A 24,118-nucleotide genomic window follows, 5' to 3' on the forward strand; every position below is an offset into this window, starting at 1 on the left:
TCCCAAAAATTGATGAATTGCCCTTAGTTTATAAGGAAAGTATAATAGAAGATCCAAACTCATAGTTTGACCTATATGAATTGTAGAATTGGGCTTCCCAAAAGTTTCAAGATAATAGCGACGAGTTTTCTTTGTGGGAGTCTTTATTATACTAGTTTATATTTCCTCAAACTCGTCTTTTTCCACAATTTGTAGTATGGTGTGTGGATAGGTACTTACCTAGTAAGAGTCCATTTTAAAAGCCTTGTTCATATATTTACCCAATGCTTTGCACCCATTCTCTAGTGAAATTCTCTTGGAAATATATCAGAAGTTAATTTTTGAAAAAGAGCAGCTATTTTTGAATTATTCATTCCTGAAGGGACTAGTATTGCCACTCACGGTTTGTCTTGCTCTTCATCAATGTTTCCATAATGTTAAAGAAAAATCATATCCATTTTATGATGTATTCTAGGGTATCAAAGTGATGAGAAAGTGGATGAAGTAGTTCTATATTTTCTATGAACTTTTTTTCCAGATAAGAAACCACAAATCTTATTCAATTTCAGCCAACTTTTATCTGAGGCCATTCATGAATAGTTTCTTAAATTTGGAGTTGAAAAACTTTAAAATATCAATAATTCCTGGTGTATTTGTTTTTGTATTATCAGTCAGACATATTCCTAATACAATGTCAAAAGCAGGATCTTCAAGGGAATCAATGGTCTGTGATTCATTGTACATCCTTGGTCAAAAGGAATTCTGAGGAATTTTCTTTCACTAATTTTGTGAACAAATTTCTTTGTATATGCTACAATCTATTGATTAGTGATAGTCCTCCCAGAATTTCACCTGAAATTAAAAGGATTATGTAGCTTAGTTAACAAACAAGGCTTTGTGATTGGTATTTGTACCAACACTTTACAGAAATTAGATTGTATGTGTGTGAACTTCCACCCTATCAGTTGCCAATTTTTTTTCCTATGCATATTTTTTCACTTGAACTCATCAGACAAAGCCTCAATGTAGATCAAGTGCATTTTTTACCTAGAAGAAAACAATCCTTGTTTAAACTGAAGGCATAGATAGGGCCATTTATAGTGAATAAGAGGTTAGCATGGAACAATTATTGGCACAAATGAAGTTTAAATTGGGGGTTACTTGGACAAATGACCCCATTGGGAGAATTTCAGCCATCCGAGTTTAGCAAAAATCCCCACCTTATTTCCATTTGTCCAAGCCTGAGATATAGAAATTTTATAATAAGGACACCTCGGAGGAAAAAAATTTGCAAGAAGTGATAGAAGAACAAACTGTGGAGCAGTCAGTAGGATATAAAATTTTGGTTACACCTCTAATGAAAGAAAAAGAACTTAAGAGGACAAATGAAATCTTATCAGAGTCATAAATGGAACAATTCAGAGTATACAAGAGAAAGAAGACAAACAATATGGAGGGATTTGTATAAAAAATTGTCCCATTCAACATTTTTTCACTAGCTACTATTGTTTCAGGTGAGCCTGTTTTCAAAATGCAAGAATTGGATCTAGGGAAAAAAAAATACTCTCCTTATTCTTCTAACCAAAACATATTTTCTGAGTTTTTTGAAATGAACTAAAAGAATGAGGCTTTGAAGGCAATAACTTAGGCCGAGTTCTAGAAACAAACTTCTTCCAGTAAAAATAGGTTGCTTTTAGCTCTTAATACTAAAAAAGGTGAATTTAAGTTATCATTTCTTGAACCTAAAAGTTCTAATCCTAGATATGTTGGATATTATAAGACTTTTGTTTTATCTTTCAATACTAAACAAATCCATCATATAGATCAGATTGATCTGCATAGACAAACTAGTGAGATGATTTATTCCTCCCTCACTAGTTATGCTTCAAATGTATCAAAATTGCATAATTCTTTGAATAATACTATTGCAGAACTTAAAATGGAAATGACTTCTTCTTTGGCAAAGTAGGTTTGGATCCCAAAAATGTCCTTATAATTAAAGTAGGTTTGGATCCCAAAAATGTGGATGCATCTCAAGAGATTGTTAAGAAGAAAAAATGACTATATTCAAGCACTTAGAAGACAGTTGAAGTTACCCACAAGAGAACATCCCCAAACACAAGAAATGGAGAATTAGAGAAGGAGAAGGAAATTATGTTATCTTATCTAATTGAATAGAACCTAGAGATTCAAAAAATGAAAGAAAGGATGGAAGAGTTGTTAAAAGAGAAGACCCAAACTGACATTGTAGTAATTCCAGCAATAGAAATAGGTTCCACAGAAATTATATTACATGCATTATCTTCTCTTAAACTAAAGGATGTTGAGATTGGTAGATTGAAAGAAAAAATGGACAGAGCTTAGATGAACAAAAATTAATCAGAGAATGCCTTAGTCAAGGAAATAAAGAAAAATAAAAAATTTCAAAAGCAATTAGAATAGTATTTGAGCAGTTCTAACAGTATTCAATATTTATCACAAGGAAAAAAACAAATTTGGATATAAATTATGTCATATGTGTCTGATATTTGGAATTCTATGGAGATTATTGTAGAACATGAAGATTTGATTGAAAGAGCCAAAGAAGTTATTAGTGATATCAAAATAAAACTAGGAAATAAACTTGGACAAGAAAGTCAAATAATAAAAGCTATAAAGACAAGGTCCAGAGAAGAACTTGAAGAACTAGGAATTGAAGGCAGAATAGAATCAGTTATTCAGAATCGAAAATTTCTCATGAAGAAAACTCTAGTACTATATAAAAAGGAAAAGTGTGAGAATCTTCTAGTGCAAATCAAAAAATTCTACAGAAAATTTTCTATTCTGCAAGAGAGAGGTCTTCCATCATTTAAGAATTTGTATGGCTAGATGGTAATAGAATACCAATAAGAAATATTGTTGAAGAGAGAGACAGGGGACAAGACAAAGTTTGTTGGAATCAAGGGAGATATTAGTAGTCAAAATCTACTTCAAATGTTAGTTGATGACATTTTCATCTGCTATGAAATGAAACACTTTTTCATAGTAAAGCCTTCTTATGAGAAGTACATTGATGAAGATGAATCATATAGATAGATGATGGATCTCAATTACCCAACAGATGAAGAATGGGAGTAGTTTGTCAAAAAATTTCAATAAATTCAGCTTATCAACATAGCATATTAGCAAAAAATCACATCTATTAAGCATTTTGAGCAACAAGAACATAGCAGCTTCAAATACATTGAACATGAATGAAGAAACCAAGCACAGTTGCAGACATTTTTGGAGCAGTTTTTTGAGAATTTTTCTATTTTTAGTTAAAAGTAGTGTTGCAAACATCTCGATAAGATCCTGATTTTATCTCGAAATTACGATTTTTTGGCCTAGATCACATCTGTCGATTTGTACCAATATTTTGATAGAGTCCTGATTTTGCCGATGTTTGCCAATTTTTATCGATATTTTCCTTATTTTGACAATTTTTTGGTTTTCCAAACCCCTGTCAATTTATCTCGATGTCTATTTTCGTAACATTGGTTAAAAGTTGTTTAAATGTTATCCAAAGCCTTGGATAAGAATACTTTAAGAGATAGGTTATTTTGTAAAGCACTCTATATAACCTTATTTTTTAACAAGAAATGGTTGATACCTGGAGCAAGTTTTTATAATATTGTTGTAATACTTTCAACTTGGATATAATCAAAGGCTTTTTGTTTTCGTTCATGACAACGATTGTGTACTTGGGAGTTCTTCTTGTAATTTCATAGCCTATTTATACATATATTTGAGAATAGTATAGGACATTGGGAAGGGCTAGATTGAGTATCAATCTCCCTGACGTCACTCTGTAAATTTATGTTCACAAATGAGTTAGAAATTTAAAAATATGTTTAATTTACTGCCCATAAATCTTTAGATTGTTGCTTCTATGTTGTACTTAGATATATTTTTGTTGTCTATAGAGATTCATCCATACGTCTATGTTATTATTAGATGATTAAATGTTCAGGTAGAATTTTGTCCTTCTAAATTCCTCTTTCAATTTCTCTCAATTCCTCACACTGATGCTTTGGCTCATTTCTTTAGTCAAGGATTGTGTACAAAGATACAACATGAGGGATCAAGAAAACAAATTTAGAAGCATAAACATAAGTAACATTGGACTAAGAAGAAGATGTTGTAACAGTAGATGTTGTAATGATTGATGCTATAACAACAAGCCAATGTTAAATCTATTACAAATGTTTTATCGGAATCTGGATTAGGGGCAAAAATTAGCTCAAAAATCAAAGTGCTTGGAATTATTCGAAACCTGAATGACCGCATCCATCTTGGCAAAAGGATCCCAATGTAACTTGTTTCGTTCAAAATAGAGTTCGTATGAGGAAGATAGAGATCTCTTTGCCAAACTGAAGAAATTAAAAAAAATATGTAGTCATTGCATAGTCAGTAGTCCGTACTGCTAACGTGGCAGGTGACTGGGTAGGCCAACGAGTTGGTCAACAACTAATGATGTCTTGCCAAGTGGCGTAATCTAGTTGGTTTGCAGGCGGGTGATGTGGTGTGTTTTTGTTGGTTTGAATTGGACCAATGAGGAGAGGACAAGTGGCAAGCCTAGAGGTCACCACGTGTCCCTCCCCAAAGGACCGGGTAATTGGCGCAGCGTAAAATTTTTATGGAGGCATTGGGGTTTGACCCTGCGACCTCCTCTGCACAGACTAAGCGACAAACTGTTACACCCGCACCATGAGTCTTAACAATATATGGTTTCAAGTTATATCTAAATGTTATAACGTATGCGGTTGGGGTTTAGGAGGGCCAGCCCTCCCATGTGAACACCACCCAAACCACAGGTGATAATGGCTAGCGGTCAGTAGAGCCAGCGCATAGCACAACAATGCAAACCGTAACATTCACAATTATTGCCACCATGTGACTCCTCTGGCGAGAGGTTACGGTTATGGTTATTCAACCCGCTAGCTCTACACAACCGTTAACATTTATGCCATGTGAAAACTACACCAACCCACCAAGTCAACGACTATAAAACTGTGCAGATTATGCGCTAATCCAAATTTAACTGTTAATTAATCCCATTTAGCATTAATTAATCTAAACTTAACATTTAATTAACCCGCAGTTAAGGTTGCTGGATTTTTTGAAGATCCGATAATTTCGGCACTAACTCCAAAAATAGTGGGACTAACTGGAGTTCCTCCAGTGTTAGAGGAGGTTCACTAGGAAAAAAGTAGTTTTGGTCATAACTGGAGAAAAATTCGGCCAAATTGAGCTCAGGAAAAGGTGTTCCTAGCTAATTTTGATGCTTTGAATCCATTGAAGTAGGTTTCAGGAGAAATAGAGCATTGTAATCTGTACATTTTTTTCCATTTTGAGCAAATATAGAGGCCCAAGCCGTGGAAGCTTGACCAAGAAGATGTAGCCCAAGAGGGGTGAACTCCTTTATCAAAACATTGTGTTAAGTGTTCTTTTGAATGGTTTTTTGTTCAGCACTTGTTTTTCATGCTATTTTTCTCATGATCTTAACATAAAACTTGATCAAATTTATCTGTTTACATTCACAATCATCCTAAGAAAACATATGCACATGAAGCAATGGACAAGCATTGGTTTATAATTCTAAAGTTGAAAATAGCACAACAAAACTAACATTCAACAACAAATCAAGTTGGTATCAAAGAAAAAGTTATTTAATTGATTGCTTGAGTTTTGTGCAAGTAGGGTTTATATGGTTGCAGATTTGTGAAGTTTTTTTGATGCATTACAAGTGTGATGGTGGCTTCAACAAGTGATGTTTCTAATCCATCCTCCGTAGCAAAATTCTTTGATGAAGAGATGTTGCAAGAGCTTATCATCATGAGACATATGGTGCAAGATCTATAGGAAGGAGAACACTATACTTCAAGAGAAGTTGATGGCCATGAAGGAGGATAAGCAAGAGCTTCTTGAAAAGATGCATGAGATGGAGATTCAACTCCATGATGCCTGTTACACAGTAATTTGTCACCATTTGTCACTGTCCCTATTACCCCTTTCCCGCACTTTGGAGAACTCATTCCGGGACCTATGAGAAGTGACATAACTTGAAAACACTTGCATTATGTTCCCCTAAGTATGGACTTCATATGCCTTGAAGACATCTCCTGCAGAATATCCTTAAAAAGTCCCCTTTTTCAATTAGCGCGGATCCACAGTGTATTACACCCACCAATGGGGGAAATCCTCCAAAGAGGGCGCGCCAGTTGGCGCTCTGTCTCAGGGTTATACCCGCGCCAACCAAGTTTGGGAAAGCTTTTTAACAAACGCACACCCGAAGGTCTTTTCCTTTCGACTCATGAAGCTTTTTAAGGATAATGCCAATCTCATGGATGTCGAGATTCATCGTATCTCCCTTTCCTCTATCCATAATAGCTTTTCGAGGATAATGCCAATCCCATGGATGTCTTGATTCATTGTATCTCCTCCTCCTCCTCCATCTATAAAAGCTTGTTCTGTTGCATTTGACAAGCTAGTTCAAGCATAGGGAGAATTATACTGTCAGAAGTCTGAGAGATTGCTGTAAGAGTCTTCTTTGCATTCATAATCAAAGAGAGAGAGGCTTGTTCCCAATCCCAACAAGCTTTGCAAGACATCGTAGCTGATCACCCAGCCAAAGGAGGATTTGACGTCAGAACTATGGTTGTATTCTTCTTTGTTGATTATCAATAATAGATGACTATCATTATGGTTCCACTCTTGTTGTTCATTGTAATGATATTTGATTTATATCTTTTCTGACCGATATATAATTGCATCTATTGGATTTTATGCTTGTATTTGTGTTGTTCTTTGTATGTGTAGGTGTCCATTCACGGAGATCGTGGGGATCGTGACCGGCCAGAGCAAAGGAACGGGAGTGTCAACTCTTCTACAACACTAGCGTTGGAATCCAAGTAGGCTCTCATAATCCACCTTTAATTTGTAATTAGGAACTTGCATGATAGCATTGTTTGATTGTTGCTAGACCCATTTTGGGCTAGTGGGGATCGCCTCTGTCAGCAGAGGGGATTTACCTCTCCAACAATGCCAAGGAAACCCTAGCCAAGTATGTGCATGAAAATGAGGTATTTTATTCAATTTTATCTTTAATTTCCTCTCAAAATGAATGTTTTGGTGCTTTTGAAAGACACACTATAGGAATAGGGTCCAAACTATTGATGGAGATGGGCTATGAAGGTAAAGGGTTAGGCAAACATGCACAAGGCATAGTTGAGCCAATTGTTGTTGAGGAAAGGCCTAAGTATTTGGGTCTTGGTTATGGACAACATGATGGAGAATGATCCAAATCCAAGGAGGCACATGAAGCTGTTCCAAGAAGGACTTTCATTACATGTTCATTACCTCAAGCTTGTGAAGTTTTTGTTCATGAGGAATGCAAAAGTTTTATACCCACTTTGCAAGAAGCTTCTCATAAGCATGCAACTAGTGGAAATGGCAAACAAAAGGGTGTTGAAAGCTCTAAGGTCATTGAAACCATTGTTGGTGTTCTGAAGAGAGCCGCTACCTCATCAAATTCACCTCCTCAAGAAGGCAATAAAGGTGAATGTGCAAGGTATAAATCTTCCTTTAATCAAGTTTCTTTTGATTATGATAAACATGGTAATTCTTCACATAATATTTGGAGAAAATTTTCATTTTATTTTTGTGGTTTGAATAATCATATTGTTTCGAGATGTTGGAAGAGGATAGCCATACATATGAAACGTTCAAAACAAAAGAGACAAAAAGCCAAAGGTCCATTGGATAATGGAGGCTATGTTTAAAAGAACATGCAATTATTTTTCACTCATTGTCATAAGCAGGGTCATCTTGTAGACAAGTGTTGGAATTTGCATCAAACAATTCATCCACAATAGTTGAAGAAGGTGGGGAGACATTTTGGCAAAGATGGAAATGAGTATTATATAATTGATATGGGTCAGGATGATACACATGATGAAGTGCAGCTGAAAGAAGCGCCATTAAAATGGTTTGGAAAGAGATGGTTAGATTTCTTAACCAATTAAGGCCTTGTACTTCTTTTGATAATTGATGCAAATAAGGCAAGATTTTCATTTCCTTATTGATGCATTTCCTTGTTATTTGGATGAATTTATTTTCTCCTGAAAGTATGTTGCATGTTGCATGAAGCAATATGTTGGAAAAGTAGATTTATGTTGACTCACTTAGATGCAGCAAACATGGCAATTTGTAACTACAAATTTGCATGCATGTTGGACTTGCATGTTTACGCTAGGAAGGTGTTCGAAAGTGGATTATGTTGACTCACTTTATTGCAGAAAATTTGGTCATTTAATCTCTTTAAGTACTCGTACATACCATTGGGATTCTTGTACTGGTGATTGTACTTGTGAGAGAGAGTTGAGAATTGTTATACATGCATGAGAGTTTGTGTGTGTGAACGGTGGAATTTTTTATAGTTTCATTGTGTTTGAACATGCATGAGTGTTGGCTTATGTGCTCGATTGGTTGTACATGTATGTTATATCAAAGTGGAAGAGTTGATTTTGTCTCCAAAGATGAAAGGGAGATGTGACAAATTGTTTCATGAGAATGTGGAATTCTTGTTGTAAATCGTCAAGTTGTTGTACATGTTTTTGCTTGACTTGAAATTCAGTTGTTTGAAGAAGCACATTTTGTTGACTTGTGTCTAGTTGATGTTTTATAATATCTTGGTGTATAAAATATGTAAGAGTACATGGAAATGTTCACATGATGTGACATTTGTTTCTTTGAAGAAGTAAAAGGAAGAGGTCGTCAAGTTATATATTCTTGCATGAGAGTGTTTTTAAGGAAACACCATTAACCTTGAAGGGTGTTTCTTGTGACAAGATGTCGCAGGATTTTGGAAGGTCATAGCTTGAGCAAGAGGCTCATGATTAGCCTTCATTCTCAAATCATGATATAAGCAGCATGTTAATACTGGAAGATGATGGAATCAAGAAGTGTGAGTGGACAAAAATTGCCAAAAACAAATTGCAGTCATTGTATGTTATTTGACGTGTTGACACCAAGAAGTGAAAGAGATTTTGAATGAATTCTTCCAGATGTAGAATTTGGAACCATGGAGGTAAAATAATGGTCATTTATTTTAGTTCTATTACTGATATTGGAACTCATTATTGTAGTTCACTCAGATGGGCTTAACTTGGAAAAGTGGTTTCCAGGGAGAAGCTTGCATCGAATGCATGTGATACAAAGGAGGAACGTGATTCTCAGTGGGAAGGCCATCAGTCAGCTTTCTAAGCACCGAGGGATCACTTTGGTGTAGCAAGGTAATCAACAAGTAGCCTTCAAGTGTTGGATTGGGTCAGCAGCAAAAGAAGAACATTGGTTGAAGTGACAAGCCATTTTCAAGGCAAGGCATGTCAATGAACCCATGTGGTTGTCATGGAGATTTTTCCAAGTAGAATCGATTGATATAACTTTGGAAGGAAAATAATATTCAACTCTCATCAGATAACTAGCTTTTTTGGGTCCAAAATCTTATCAGTGGGAAGGAGTGATCGAAATCTAGATTAGGGGCAAAAATTAGCTCAAAACTCAAAGTGCTCAGAATCATTTGAAACCTAAACGACCAGGTCCGTCTCAGAAAAATGATCCCAATGCAACTCGTTTCATTCAAAATGGAGTTCGTATGAGGAAGATAGAGTTCGCTAACCACTTTGTCAAACATAAGAAATTTAAAAAAAAAATGTAGTCACTGCACAGTCAGCAGTGCATATTGCTGACATGGCAGGTGACTAGGTAGGTCAATGAGTTGGTCAACAATTAATGATGTCTTTCCAAGTGGCGAAATCTGGTTGGTTTGCAAGTGGGTGATGGGGCATGTTTATATTGGTTTGAGTTGGACCAATGAGGAGGGGACAAGTGGCAAGCCCAGAGGCTGCCACATGTCCCTCCCCAAAGGACCAGGTAATTAGCGCAGCATAAAAAATTTATGGAGGCATCAAGGTTCGACCCCACAACCTCCTCTGCACAAACCAAGCAACAACATTTATCATAAGTTGAAATTTCTATGTAGGTTGGCCCAAAATCATGGGATCAAATTAAAATCCCAAAAAGAATTATTTATATGGAGGATATCTTAATGGGATAAATTTAATTATATGGTCCAAATTTAAAAGTAACATTTGGGACCCATATTAATTAATATAATCCTAAGTATCTGCCTTACCATACTTTTGGTCCAAGGCATAAAGGAGTTTTTTCTTTTAGCATAAAAAATTAATAAAGTTTTCCGCCTAAGTCGACCTTAGGCTAAATAAAAAATTCAAAAGAAATTTAACTTGTCCCAAAATTAAGTTTTTAGTGGATCCCTCTAGAAGCTCATCAAAAATCTATATAAACTAAGATATGAACGGACAAGGGCATCGAATTTCTTCTGTCTTATGAAATAAAAGTTGAAGTAGCGAAAGTTTTGTGGAAATTTCGATTTGTTGCTATCGATATGTCTCATTATCTCTGAAGAAAGATCCAAGGAATGAATATTATATGATTTCCTCTAATGTGAATTATTTCCAATAAATCGTAAAGTCTGAGAAGAGGCCGAATCTGTGGGGTTTGGATGTGAGTTTCTGCTGAATTAAGGGTTTCGATTATTTGAAGGGAAGATCGATGGTATTAAGAAACTGGAAGAGAAGAGGTGAAGTGTGTTCTCTGCGACACGATTTGGTTTCGGGTCCGTTATTTTGTTTTGGCATGGGTTCTAGATTGTATTTCTTTTGCAGGGAAGATATCTATCTTTTGAAGTCTGAGGCCAAGGGCATTCACGTTTAATCTTCTATGGGAGGCCGAAATTTTCTGGGCTTAAAATTCTATATTTAGGTTGGTTCTTTCGCTGAGAAAATCTAAGCGGGGTTTCTGTGCAAGATTGATCTTGGTTATGACCAAGTAAGATCATAACACCATGTGTAGCTATGATAAAAGGATGGTTACAACTATGATAATTAAAGCCTTTCACTGTTGAATCAATGATCAGATAAACGTTGGAAGTTGATATTTGATCTGCTAACCCCTTTCTTCGAACCATGGCATCATGCTTCAGAGGATGGGAGGATCCAGGCAGAAAGTAAAAACAGCAACACCAATACTTTGAGCAGTGTAAGTGTCTACTAAACTCCGAGGGGCTGGAGAAATATGTGGGTGACTCAATGAATACATCATAGAATCTTCAACATGCTAGGTCACTAAATGTTGCCAGTGTGACGAATATATGCTTAGCTATACATGGGAGAAGTCAACCAGACTTCTCCTCAATTGAAGGAGTGGGTAACAACAAGAAGGGAGTCTTGCAGCAAAGGAAAATTGGTCTAACAAACGAGCAAAATAAAAATCATATTCCTTCAATGTTCAATGTATTAAAGACAGAGTATCATCTTCCCCAAGATGTATTTCTGAAGGCAAAAAGTTGCTAAAGCCTTCAAACATACGGAAGGTATTCTTTTATTCAATTCTCACGATAGGCAACGAGGAAAGGAAGAAAATGATTTGAAGGACCACGGTTCTAAGCCAAATTTTCCTCCAAAGAAATTTTCTCTTTTGGACATCATCACTAATAGTAGCGAAGGAAGTTTTCGAAAAAGTCACCATTGGAGTTACATGCATCTTTTTCCATAGAAATGGTTTGGCAAATGCATTTGATATGACAATAAGATTGTATAAAGGGAGCAACATGTAGTACAAGTAGAATTGCAACTTGCAGCAGTAAGAAATATGTCAGTGTAGTAGCAGCAGAAGCCACAAGTGACAATAGTGGTGTAGCAAAAGGATAGGTGGCAGTTAAAGGCTTGAAGAAGAAAGTGCGGCAGCAACAAAAGAAGCAGAGTGTGGAAATGGACAATAGGTACAACAAAAAAAAAGATGGGCTTGGAACAACAACAGAAGTAGATTAATTACAGCAGTAGAGGCAAAGCATTGGACAGTTTTAGTGTGGCAGCAGTCAAAACAGATGTAACAATGGCAACCGTTGAAGTAGATGTGACAGTGGCAGCAAGAGTAGCACGTGTTTGTAGCAGAAATTAATTGGTTCATTGTAACTGGACCATTATCCCTATTAGGGGAGCCGGTTTGCTTCCTTCCCGGTCGCTAGAAAAATCTTTGGAGTGTTTCACTTCCTTCTAGGTCCTCCTAGTAAAGTATTTTATGTACATTGTAAACTATATAATACAACGCTTGTTAAAGCTAAATTCCTTGTGTACTGCTCTTCATGTGATATGTTTTATGGTTTTATAATGATACTCTGAATTGTCTTTAAAAATTAACCAACTGTGAATATTAATTGGAAATATTAATTCACCCCCCTCTCAGTATTTCCAACAGGGGGTTAGGAGGGCCAACCTGCAGGCCAGCCCTCCCATGTGAACACCACCCAAACCAAAGGGGGTAACGGCTCACAGTCCGTAAAACCTGCGGACAGTGCAACAACTCAAACCTTAACATTCACAGTTATTGCCACCATGTGACTCCTCCAACTGGCAGTTACAGTTATGGTTATTCAAATGTCCAGTGCTACACAACTGTTAACATTTATGCCATGTGACCACTACACCAACCCGCCAAGTCAACAACTATAAAGCTGCACGGATTATGCACTAATCCACATTTAACTGTTAATTGATCCCGTTTAACATTAATTAATCTAAACTTAACATTTAATTAACCCGCAGTTATGGTTGGCGGAGTTTTTGGTGGTCTGATAATTTTGGCATTAACTCCAAAAATAGCGGGACTAACTAGAGTTCCTCCAATTTTAGAGGAGGCTTACTAGGAGAAAGCAGTTTTGGTCATAACTAGAGGAAAATTCGACCAAATTGAGCTCAAGAAAAGGTGTTCCTAGCTAATTTTGATGCTTTGAATCCATTGAAGTAGGTTCCGAGAGTAGTAGATAATTTTAATATGTACTTTTTGTCATTTTGAGCAAATACAGAGGCCCAAGCCATGGAAGCTGGACCTAGCCCAAGAGGGGTGAAATCCTTTATCAAGACATTGTGTTAAGTGTTCTTTTGAATGGTTTCTTGTTCATTTACTTGATGTTGTTCAACACTTTTTTTTCATGTTATTTTTCTCATGATCTTAACATAAAACTTGATAAAATTTATCTGTTTACACTCACAATCATCCTAAGAAAACCTATGCACATGAAGCAATGGACAAGCATTTGTTTATAAATCTGAAGTTGAAATTAGCATAGCAAAACTAAAATTCAAAAACAGATCAATGTTGTAATAGTTGATGATGTAACACTCGTTAATGTTTAAAATGTTGAATTTGTTGTAAAAGTTTATGCTATAACAACTGCTACTATTGCAACCACTGAAACAGTGACCATTACAGCGAATGTTGTAACAACGGATGTTGTAATGACAGATGTTGTAACAATTGAGGGGGTAGAAATCCATTTCATCTTGCTTATCAAAGCTTGAAAGTGGGAAGCCAAAGAGGCATTTCTGGCACCCAACACTACACCAGCACTTGGGGGATCAAGGAAACAAATTGAGAAGAATAAACATAGGTAACAATGGATTGAGAAGAAAATGTTGTAATAGCAGATGTTGTAACAATAGATGCCATAATAGATGTTGTAACAGTGGATGTTGTAACAACAAACCATCTCATCTTGCTTGTCAAAGCTTGAAAGTGGGCAGCCAAAGAGGTGTTTCTTAATAAATTTTCATTTGTGTTATTCTTCTTCTGAGACTTATGTAATAAAGCTGTTGATTTCTTTCATTAACATATTTATCAATGTTGTGTGAATAGTTGAGATATTTGTGAATTTTATCTAAGAAACCCTAATCAAGCACTTTGAAGTATTTGCATCTTATTTTGTTTCATTTCATGCTCTCTTTTGTGCATCAAATGCATAGGATTTTCTTTAGCCCTATGCTTTAAACCTCAAATTTATTTATCTTCTTCTCTCCATACTACAATGTCAATTTTAAAGGTTGTAATTACAAATAAGTAGGCTAGTTGAATTTATTCATTAATTTCTCCAAAAACTAGTTCACATTGCATCTATAGGTCTATCGCCACTTGCTCCAGTTGTCTAATTGTTTTAGGATTAATAAGGTTTGATAGAGCTAGAATAGTGAGCAGACTTATGCTATAATCTAAAATGTAGGAAGAATTTTGTTTTGAAAAATCACGAAGTTGTGTGCTAACCATACTCCCCATAGGACTATAAAAGGAAGTGCCTTATAGATTTTTGTGTCCTTTCTTTCAAACCATGCTTTCAAAGTTCAAACGAGCTCCAACACAGGCTTACATTGTAAATGTTCCTATTTTAATAGCCATGTCCCTAAATATCTTCTTAATTCATTCAATATATATATATATCACTACAAAATAAATGTTTTAGACCTCAATACACCCTTTATCCTACCATATGGAAAATAATTGCTAACATAAGTGCTAAGACTCAAGATCATCCCTAGTGTTAGCATTCATCTACATTTCTTCTCTAGGTTTTACGTCACAAACTCTAGTTATTCCTCTATTACATCACACAAACACTAAGAACTCTCCATGACAATTATATTGATGGAATAATGAATATAGTGTAAACAAAGACACTCTCTTCCCTCTATACAGAGTAGGTGAGGGAGGACAAAATTGGTAAAGTGGACTAATTACACAAGCAATTTAATTTAATTCATAAGATAAGGTCTCCAAGTGAAGTGCTCTCTCTCTAAGGTATACACGTCAAGAGACCAATCCTCAAGTAGTGCACTCTCTAAGTATGGGTTGCAATTGTCACGTGCTCTTCATCACAAGGCTTCTTACTTTCCAAGACAATCATCCCTTGCTCCTCAATACATGCATCTTGAGTCCATAATCAATCCCATGTAATGTGCTCTCAACACAAGCATATATAATCAATCCCATGTAATTTGTTTTGTTGTCTATGGGTTATGTATTACATGGTCTTGCATCCCTCATTTAGCCTATCATTTTTTCCAAAAGACTTGATAAAGCCATGATTGGATATTGATTTATAAGGACTTGATCATAGTGAAAGGTTGGTGATTTATAAAGGTGCTATGACCAATGAGCACAAAAGAACTCAAACTACACATAATTAAACAACTCAACACAAAAAATTCAAATTGACATATTAACATAACAATATCCAAGTAAGTTATTGAAATTCAACTAATGATACCTTCTCCTCCATCTAGATAACAAAATCACACCACTTTTTGTCTTGTATCATATCGAATTCCAATTGTGATGGATAATGGCCATATTTTTGCTCCTATCAAAACATGGAAAATGGAAAAGTTAAAGTAATTAATATCCAATCATTTACTTTTTTGTACAAAATTAAAAAATATAAATAATTTCAGACATTAAATATACTTACAAATTTGCATACTAAGGCTTATAAACATGCTTCTCCATTGTGATGTGTGGCATGATATTTGGAAATATTGGCCTTTGAGGCCTTGTCATAAAACATACATTAATTCAATTTAATTATGCACCAAAAATATAAAAAATAAAAATTTGTTTAATGAATTTGAAATAATCTTATGACCAAATTTAAATACATGTATGCTCTCCTCATTGGACTTTCTCCATGCATTTGCTCTATCATATGCTTTCATGAGCTCTTTCCATACTTTCACACTTACATCAATTGGTCTTATTTTAACCCTTAGCTCAGGAGGAATTTGTTTTGTCTTTTTCGTTTGGTTGCAATGGAATCTCTTGCACTTTTGAGTCATTTGTTTCTTTACTTGCTTTATTGACCAACCTGTCCCAAATTAAGTCTACATGTCATGGATGACTTCCTTTTGAAGGTGAATGGGTATCTTCAATAATGGAAGATGTAAATGGTATTTTAAGCATTGAAGTCATGATTCCTTCAACCTACAATTGAACGCTTTCCCGACATCTGTCATTCTGATTTCCCCAAAGACAACATCATATTCTACCTCGTTTTTGTATTTACCAATGCAAGATGAATAAGTACATGTACTAGTGGTGGAAAAAAATTGTCTTAAGGGTGGGTGGTACATTGGACGTCTTTGTTCCCTTTTCCACATTCTTAGAGGCTATTTTGATTGGTTTTTTCCTATATCTTTTGCTTGATTAAGGAATTGATGGGGAATCAATTGATTCCCTTTAACAGGGTTTCTTTGGTTGGTCTATTTTAGTGCCTTTAGCACATTCTTCCACATATTTGGAAATCATAGACACATCCATACCTTCTATTTTATTCACTTCTTCTATCCCCAATTTAGAATCCATTTCCTCTTTCGGTTTCTCACTGTCATGTCCCTATATATGTACAATAAAATTTTATTTTAAAATTAGAAATAAAAAAATAAACCCTAATTTCTTCTTTTATAATTTAGAAACTAAAAAATAAAAAAATACAATTCAAACCAAAAATGAAAACATGTGAAAATCTATAAATTAAGAATGAAATACATCATTCTCGCAAGAATCAGTGCCCTTTGTTCATTTTCCTCTGTTGCTGCTTGAAATTTTTTAGCATCCTAGGCCAATTTTTTTTCCTCCACACTGTGGAAAATCCCTTCTCTTTTCTCCATACATTTTTCTCCCTTCCCTCTAACTATTTTAAATGGAAGTAGTGCTAAATGGATGGAAAGAGATTTGATTTTCGTCACTGTAGGGGGTGAATGAGATGCAAAAATTGATTTCATGACTATTAGAGGTCGAATCACACCCACAAATCAATTTTTTTTATTGAAATCTACAACAGGGGAGGAGAGGTTCGTCAATATCTCTTCCCACCATAAACAGATATCCAATCGATTATTTATTTGCTTTCATAGCCTCAACGCATTCCTCCAACTGTGGTCTTCTCTACCTCCACGCAAAACTTCAAAGATCCCTCGATTTGTAATTGGTGATTATTAGAATAGAAATATGGTGAATGTACTACATTTTTTTGGGTGAATAGATGAGATACACCATATGTTTCCATTGTGCATGCAAATTATACATTGGCGGGCTTTTATTTTTTATTTTTTATTTTTTCTAATTTGCATTCATTGTCATCTTTACACTTTGCAATCTCAATGTGGGAGGCTTCCATGTTATTTTCATTTTTTATGAGGCTTAATTGAATAAAAATATTGGATGTGAAATGTGCATAGGCACATGGGATAATTATTGTTATTATTATTATATAATAATATTAATAATAATTTGTAACTTAGAAATCGGAGAACCCACAGTAAAAACCATTTTTCCATCAACGTTTCAAATCCCAGCGGGGATCCATCATCAGGACTATTTGAATGTTGATAGTAGAAGAGCTCAGTTGCGACATTTAAATAGTTATGAGGTGAGCATTGAAGGTCTGTAGCTCTTCTTGCTATCTTCACCCTAAATTTTTTGAGTAAAATGATTTCACTCCATGTATCCCCTCCGCATAGGAAAATGATTCTGGATCTAAGACCTCTATGGTTATTATTATTATTATTATTAAATGTGGTTGATATAAATATTAATAAATGTGCTTAATATACGCCTATCAGCATTTATCGACCACATTTTTTAATGTGGTTGTGCTAGTTGAATACCAATATTGGATGTGCAATGTACATAGCCATACGAGATAAGTTGAAATGTTGGTTGATGTAAAGCCCTATAAATGGTGTTTTGACCCTGCAATGAAGGGTGTTTTATGTCATATTTTCCTATCCCACTAATGAATTTGGTTTGATTTCAAACTTTCTAATTTTATTTTAATAACCAATGACTCATAATGTAACAATCCACTAGTTATAGTTATATACACATATTTTCACCTTTAAAGGTTGTGTTGCTTAGTGATTATGTATACATGTGACACAAGCATTTTTTTATCTTTCCACTCACTCTTTACTCCTTAATAGGGTGGATGGTGGTGTTGAAAATATATCTCATCCACAAGCTAACTTATAATAATTATTATATTATATATTGAGTTCATTTAGAAGACTTAAAAATCAAAATTTGAAAACAGTATATTCTCTAACATATAGGGTCAAAGGATTTTTTTAATTTAAATATACAAAAATACAAATATTTGGTGGTTTAAAATTATGAATTAAGGGTATGAATTAAGTTAAATGAAAATATGAAAAAAATAAAAAGTAGTCCATTAGTTTTCATAATCCTCATCTAAGGTTTATAAGAGTTGTGTCATGTCACAATATTGGGAATAGAAATTAAAAAAAAGGGTGTATATTGAAAATAGGGGCATTTTAGTTAGAAAGGTGCAGTGAAAACTAATTAAGCTTAAATTGATTATGTGTTTAGAAAATTGGATTGATCAACAATGAAGTGCATAGATGTTATGTGACTAATGTATTTGTTGTGTATTACATTCATGTTTAGCCAATTTAATGTCCTTAAATTGTTAATATAAATGATCAACCAGGGCAGGTATACTGATGATGCACAAGTGCACTATATGTGCTAGAAGTTAATTGATGTTGTTAAGATATCTATGTTCTTGTTAAAGTCTAAATTTAGAGTTAATATGAAGATGGTATTAAAGAGTTGTGCCTTAAATTTGTTAGCTACTTATCTTAGAAATTAGTTTCTATTGAATCAATTTATGGATGGTTTAAGTGTGATTCTAAGCTTTTATTCTTGTTACACTGTTTTGGATTTTATCTCTGAATTTTATGCTACAACCAAGCCTAAATTATTATGTGTTAAAGAGATCTATTCTATCATATTGTAAATGAATGATGTCTGGATTTAATTGTCAAGAAAATGATTGTGACTCTTTTACTTATTCAACTTCATCCAAACAAGTCATAAATCTAATAAACTGAAAAGAAACTATGCTATGAAAATGAAACATTTGACTACACTAGGTAGAAAGCAAGGAAAATGATTAAACTGTACCAGATAAATTGCAAATGAAATAACATAATTAAGCTAGGTATAAATAAAATGGAATTGCTTATGCAGACAACGATTCAATTATGAATTCCATCATACTGCATTTGAAACACAGAACATAGCATCTACGATAAAGCAATTAAGGAAATCTATGTGTAATTGGTTAAAGACTTGTACTATTCGTAGGGGCCCTCCACGAAACAGTTGACAATCTCCAATCAATGCAGTATGGAAAACATAAACCAAGTCTATTACTCGCAAACAAGTGTAATAGGATGTTCTTAAAGTTTACATGTATCGACGCACACCCAAAACACAGAGCGGCCATTTCTTTTATAATACTTCTCTATATAATAGTACAAGAGTTTCAAGCCTATATATCTTTATTCTGATCCTAATAAATCAAACTATATCACTAAATAATTAATTTTCTATTTGGAAAAGAAAATCAATAAGATTTCGAGAAAACTCGGTCTCTGTCCCGGAAATAATCTTGCAGTTGACTTTGAGGTTGATCGTGTTGTCATGTGCTCTTCTTGAATGATTACCTTGAGAGAATATGAAATAATCCATGAGGGAATCATTCCTCATCCATTCATATCTTCCTTGGCTAAGCTGGAGCATCTGAACCCTGTTAACAAAGGAGATAGTTGCGGAAATCTGGATTAGCTACAGAAATAGGCCAATTCTGTAGCCAAATGCATACTTTAACAAAACAATAAGGTATATAGACAAATATGAAGAAGAAGACATTTAAATGCTTACCTTTAACAAAACCTTGTGTCTATTTCATTATTTAGGTGATAGGTATAGGAAAAAAGGAAGAAGTATAGGCAAAAAGGGTGTCAAGGTAAGACAGTCCTTGGACTCTACATTCCCCCATGCTAGAGGTTTTGTATGTCCTCATACAATTCATCATTGTCATTCTCTTGTTCCTTCTGATTATCGCCTTCAGGATTCACTTTTTTCTTCTTTTTGGCAACCACTAGCATCCTTGGTTTTCTCATGAGGATTTTGTATTTTAGGTTGATAATTTCTCTCTGCATTGCCCTATTCTCTTTCTTCAGTTTTTTGTTCTTTTTATACCACAAACTCAAATGAAGGATAAGGTTGTCACTTTTTTCAATTTGAATCCCATTTTGTGCTTTCAATGTCTAATTTTCATTCTTGAGATATATGTTCAATGTCTCCAGCTCAAAAATTTCTTTCTTTAAAACATTGGATGCTAAAGGTTCTTGTGGTTCATTGAACTGATTGCTTCCTTCTCCGGGACTTTGGATTGATTATTTAGTTGATGCTTCCTTTCTTTCTAATGACTCTATGTAGTCATAAATCTCTTGTTGAATAGGGTCAACACCTAGACTATGCACTGGACTTTTCGGAGGTGAAATGCAAGGTGGTGATGACACTCTTGGTGATAGTTTTGGTGATCCTTCCTGGGAACCTTCAGGGTTTTCAATTGGCTCATTCTCCTCGAGATCAATATATTATGTAGTTCTTGAGACTATTTGTTGCATTGTGTTCAACCTAGTACTCCTCCTTAGTCCCAGGGTCTGTAATCTCTGTGCTTTCCTTCTTTTGGATTTTGGCTTTTCTTCCTAAGGAAGGGTCTTGGTTTGTGGTAAATCTTCTGTTCTTTTGCTAGCTTTCTTCCTTCTAAGATTTCCCCTTTTCATTTTTTGCAAAATATCAACTATGGGCAGTTCATCTTCTGATAATTCCTGTTGAGACTGGGGTTCTTTTATTGTTTCCACTATTCTCTTCTTTCCCCTGAGGGTTCTACTACTGTTGGGTTGTTCAAGAGCTTTTTCTTCAAAATGGTTTCTTACCAAGAAATTTTCCCAGTCATCCCCTACACTTTGAAGGTGGAATTCAACCAAGATATTTACCAATCCATGATGATACATGGTACTATCTATGAATTGAATCTTCTTTTGAACATTCATGGACATTTTCTTAAGACTATGCAAGAGGAAATAAGGAAGATTCATTTGGTGTTCCTCAAGAAAATGCATCATTATCCTAATGTGGTAGAAATACATGTATCCAAACTGACCCTCACAAGTAATAAATTTATGAAGTACAAGAAGTAAATTCCTCCATTTACTCTTAAGGGCTATACTAGGAATACCTTTCTTGAAGACTGTGGTATCCATGTTTGGATTTTTCAGGAAGACTCTCCAATATTCTCCATTAATTCCCCTATTTTTGAACCATTTCTCTCCGCTTCTGGGAAATTCAGTAGCTTCTACAATCAGAGACTTCGTTATAGTGAAATTAATGTCTCCTATCTCAACCTTCATTCCATCAAATGAGCGTGAAAAATTCTTCGTCACTTCCCTGTGGAAACCACTGAATTTCTCTATGAATTGTAACCATTATTTCTTTTGCAACAACTCCTTGGTCTAAGGATATCCTTCTAAGAATTTCTTTCCTATTGGCTCGATTCAGACAATAACACCCATTATGAAGGATGCTTCGTCTCAAGGACTGCTTATTTTGACAGGAGAAATGGTGTTGGTAGGGTTTCGGTTAGTGGCAGAGAGATAGAAAGGTTATATGAATTCGGAGAAATGGGAGAGCATAAGAATTATAATGGAGGCTGTGGGAACAAATTTGATCATTGGAGTGCATTCAAAATAATGATTTGGTGATTTACTTCAACCAATTCAGAATAAGGACAAGACAGAGGTTTTAAGTGGTGGTTTATGATGATTTTGATAGGCAACCTTCACCCTTAGTTTGCAATGATTTCGTTTTATTTTTCGCAATGCTATGTCCTCTTAGTTCATATATGAAATATATTAATCCTCATTGTTAAATTAAAGTATCGCATACCTTTGATTAACTTTTCTAACCTTAATTGTTCTTTGATATCTCCTTTGCACTGTCAATTATCCTTCAATTCGAATCACCAAGTGTCCCTGTCAAGCGGCTTCAAAAATTTATTAAGGCTACAGAAACTTTTCCTAGCTACAGAAATTTGATGATTTTGTAGCTGAAAAGAATAAACTTTAAGAAAGGAACTTTATTTTTTGAAAAGAAAATTTAAGGTGCCAACAGAAGTTGGTTTTCAAATTAAATTTTTTGTATAAACATGCCAACAACATGTTGGTTTTCATGTTTATACCTATTATTATTATTATTATTATTATTATACTTTTTTTAAATAAAATTGAGTAAAGTTTCTAATGTGGAAAAGAAGGAGAGCTCTTTTCAACCATCTTCAATTCTGAATTATCTTGGAAAATTTGGACAAATTATTCTTTTGTCAATGGCTTCTGATAAAGTCTGAATCAATGTCCATTTACTAAAAGAGGAATTTTCTCTTCATCAATAGTCCTAATTCTAACTACACCATTGTCAAAAAAAAAATTCAACTTCAAAAGGTCCAAGCCAGTGGGTTTGGAATTTCCCTTGAAAATTTGTGAACTTTGAATCAAAGAGTAATGCCCAATCTCCTAGATGAAATTTTCTTTCCTTAATGTACTTATCGTGCCATCTAGATCTCTATTGTTGAACTAGGTTGGTTCTCTGGAGGGATTCTTGTCTTATTTCATCGAGAGCATTAAGTTGTTTCATCCTTTGCTTCTGTGCTTCTGATAGGTCAAGATCTAGCTGGACTGTTGTTTTATAAGTCTGGATCTGGAACACTATTGGAAGTAAGACTTGCTTCCCATACACAAGTTCGTAGGGAGTATGTCCTGTAGTACTTCTCCATGTAGTTCTATAGGCCCACAAAGCTTCTGGAATCTTTTATTCCCAGTCCTTCCTGTGTAAGTGTACAGTCTTTGTAAGGATTGCTTCAATCACCTTATTTATAGACTCAACTTGTCCATTGGCTTGTGGATGGTACGGAGTAGATTTTCGGTGTTTGATTCTGTATTGCTCCACGAGATTTTACACTAATCTGGATGTGAATTGTGTTCCTTGATCTGTTACAATTTCTCTTGGAACACCAAAACGAATGAAAATATCATAAAATGGAAATGAAACTACAACATTTTCAATAGCAAAAGGAAGTTCTTTAGCTTCTACCGATTTAGTGACATAATCAGTACATACCATAATATACTTATTTTGCTTTGAAGGTGGGCTGATTGGTCCAAAAAAATCTAGTGCCCATTTTTCAAATGGTTTAATAAGTACCTATGGCTGTAATGGCATTTCATTTGAAAGTGTGGGTTTTCCCATTCTCTGACAACTGTCACATCTTTTAACATATTCCTTGGTATCCCTCAAAATGAAAGGCCAATAATATCCTAAAAGTAAGACTTTATAAGCAGTTCTTTTGTCAGAAAAATGTCCTCCACATGGTTCATCATGGAAAGATTTAAGTATCTCTGGTATTTCATCCTCATGAACACATCTTCTAATGATGAGATCTAGTCTTGTTTTCTATAACTCTTCATTTATCCATGAATAAGATGTGTTATTGTGGACTATTCTCCTCTTTTCTCTAGGAGACAAATGAAATGGCATTTTCCCTGTAGCTAAATAGTTAGCAATATCTACATACCAAGGTGATTTAGTAGATACTGCAAAAATATATTCATTAGGAAATTTATCCTCTACAGGTTGATCATTATTATCATTTTGAATTCTAGATAGAAAATCAGCAATTGTGTTCTATTTTCCGGGCCTATCTAGAATGGTGATGTTAAATTCTTGTAATAATAAGAGCCATCTGGTTATTCTCCCATTAGTGATTGGTTTATTCATTAGGTATCTAATGGCAGAATGGTCTGTGTGAATGAAAGTTTCATAGCTAGTTATATAATGTTTGAATTTGTTAATGGCATGAACTACAACTAAAAACTCCTTCTCAATTACAGTATAATTTAACTCTGCAGGAGTTAAATTTTTACTGGTATAATAGATTGCATAAGGAGTAAGATCTTTTTTCCCTAACACAACTCCTAAGGCTGAATCTGAAGCATCAGTTGAGATATGGAAAGGTAATTTCCAATTAGGTCCTTTTAAAATAGGTGCTTCAGAAATTCTCTTTTTCAAAGTTTCAAAGGCAGTTTGACATTCAGAATCCCATTTGAATTCACAGTCCTTGGTAAGAAGTTTAAAGAGTGGAGATGCAATTTTTGTGAAGTTTTCTATAAATCTTCTATAGTATCCAGTAAAACCAAGAAAAATTCTAACATCTCGTTGGCAGTTTGGCACTAATAACTTAGAAATGACTTCAACTTTAGATGAGTCCACCTTAATTCCATTTCCT

The sequence above is a fragment of the Pinus tabuliformis genome, chromosome J, assembly GCF_031772625.1.
Source record: "Pinus tabuliformis cultivar Carrire ecotype Pingquan chromosome J, CPIR1, whole genome shotgun sequence".
Classification (NCBI taxonomy): domain Eukaryota; kingdom Viridiplantae; phylum Streptophyta; class Pinopsida; order Pinales; family Pinaceae; genus Pinus; species Pinus tabuliformis.